A 2,256-nucleotide genomic window follows, 5' to 3' on the forward strand; every position below is an offset into this window, starting at 1 on the left:
CCCACGCGGCAATTGGCCACTGGAAGCAGTAAAAGTAGCAGTAGTTGAGGAGCGCGGTAGCAAAATAGCAACAACATCACACATACTGACTGTCTTATTGAGCGTATCCTGTTTGACAGGACTGCGCGTATCCCCCCCCCGGTGGCAGAGTCACGCGTCGCTGTGGCGGCTCGCGACATTTTGGTTGGTGCCGCTGCACCATTTGTCCCTGAGCGCAGCGCCCCGTCGCTCTCGCATTGCCACCGTGCAGCCAGCCATCTAACCATCCGCGTTGCATACCACGCGCTTGATCCTTGGCTTCCACGCCGCGCTCGGCCAGCTGCCCCTCTTTTCTATGGCTGCCGCTTTGCGCTGTGTTGGTTAACTGTTGTTTTTTTTCGCTTTATTTGCTGCGTTTGTGTGTGAATTTATGTTTTTCTCAGCTCGGTTTGTCGCCTTCTTGTTTTGGTGCTCCGCACTTTTGGCCAATTTGCTTGTGATTCCACAATTTCCGTTTACCCCAATCGTTGGTGGCACATCACATCGGTGCGCACCCGCCTAACCAAATTCGGTTTGTCTTGTGGAACTCCTCAATTTTGTGGAGATTTCGGTTGAGTTGTTTGTTGTTTGATTGGATTTTGGGTGCACAGCTGTCTTTGGCCAAGAACTTAGTGTTATTTTTGGTTTATTGAAAATGTGCTGCTTGCTAATGCACTCGTATAATTGGTGGCGTGTGTATTTGTTGTTGCTGTTATGTTTTGTAAATTCTATTACCACTTTTGCTTTATAGTTTGAATAGTTCTTTGGGTTTGGTAGAATGACATAATTTTTGGAATGCGTGATTTAAATTATTTATCAGGTGCCTAACTTACGATCACGTAAGTGAAAACTTCCTGATCTAAACATATATATTTTCGGGTATATATTTTAATTTTCTTTACTTTCCTATACTATCAAATGCTTTTCTCAAAGTCGACATTAAGTTAATTAAAAAATTGTAAATTTGAGTGTTATTCTTTGTACAGTGGTGCTTTCTAAAAGGACTGAGCTTTCACTTCAAGCCTTATATTTTTATATAATTTTTTCGAAAGCTTTAATTAAAGTGTGTGAATTTTAAGAGTTTTCTTAGCGAGATTGTGATATTTTGAATTTTAAATCGTTTTTAGCCCAAAGAAGTATTAGTATAAGTTTTTATGAAAGCCTGAAGGATTTCGGATCTTATAAACAGTTTTGGTATAAGCTTTCATGAAAACTGCAATTTGTGAAAAATTCAGTTCAAGAAAACGAGCAATGAGTAATTTGTATCGTGAGAAAATTTGAAATTTACTAGTTTATTTTTATATATAGACTGAGCTTCACGTCTAGCAGATATTTCATACATATATTTTATATAACTCCTTCGAAAGCTTCAAGCGAACTTTGTGAGTTAAGAGACTTCTCCGCATTTTGATAGTTTGTGAATTTGTATTAAGAGATGTCTCTTCATTTTGTGGGTTTGAGAATTTTTTTGGCTGCATTATTTTTTCAAGTCAGTCGAATTTCCGACCTTCCAGTTAGTTAAGTTAGTATAAGCTTTTATAAAAGCTTCAATTTTAGAAAGTTTTCTTCGATGAAAGTTTACTGTAAGCTTCGTTCAATGAAATATTCGTTTTGTAAAAGCTTTAATGGAAGCTCTGTAACATTCTCGATTTCTTCAAGTTAAATTTACTAAATATTTTATTTTTATTATTTCTATACGAAACATAAAGACTCTTTAATAATATAAAAATGTTATTTATTTTATTTCAAGTGGGATTTTGCTTTTTCACCGGAAGAATTTTAGAACTCTCTGTATAGCTTTAGTATAAACTTGCATGAAAGCTCGAATTTGTGAAAGTTTTCACTTATAGAAGTTCAATAAAATTTGCGTTTCATAAAATATTCGATTGAGGAAAGCTTCGCTGCATAAAAAATTTGTTTCGTTAAAGATTGGTTCAATGAAAGCTTCCTCGAATGAAAGCTCTACAAAAATCTTGTTATTTTATATTTAAAAAATTTGCACATGTTACTGCAATATTTTAGAAGTGTTCCAAATATTTTATTTTTAAGAATATTTGTAATGAAAGGGTGACTAAACTCGAACGAAATAAAGGTTTACTTTGAAAAAATATTCTTTAAGTACAAAATATTAATTAAAAAAATTGAGGAACACACAAAAATTCAATCCCAGAAAAGATGTAGGGATGTATAAAAAATACCAGAAAAATTGAAAATGAAAAAAATTTAGATTAATTTAAA

This window comes from Bactrocera latifrons, unplaced genomic scaffold (assembly GCF_001853355.1).
Source record: "Bactrocera latifrons isolate USDA-ARS-PBARC rearing strain unplaced genomic scaffold, ASM185335v1 scaffold_16, whole genome shotgun sequence".
In the NCBI taxonomy this organism is placed as follows: domain Eukaryota; kingdom Metazoa; phylum Arthropoda; class Insecta; order Diptera; family Tephritidae; genus Bactrocera; species Bactrocera latifrons.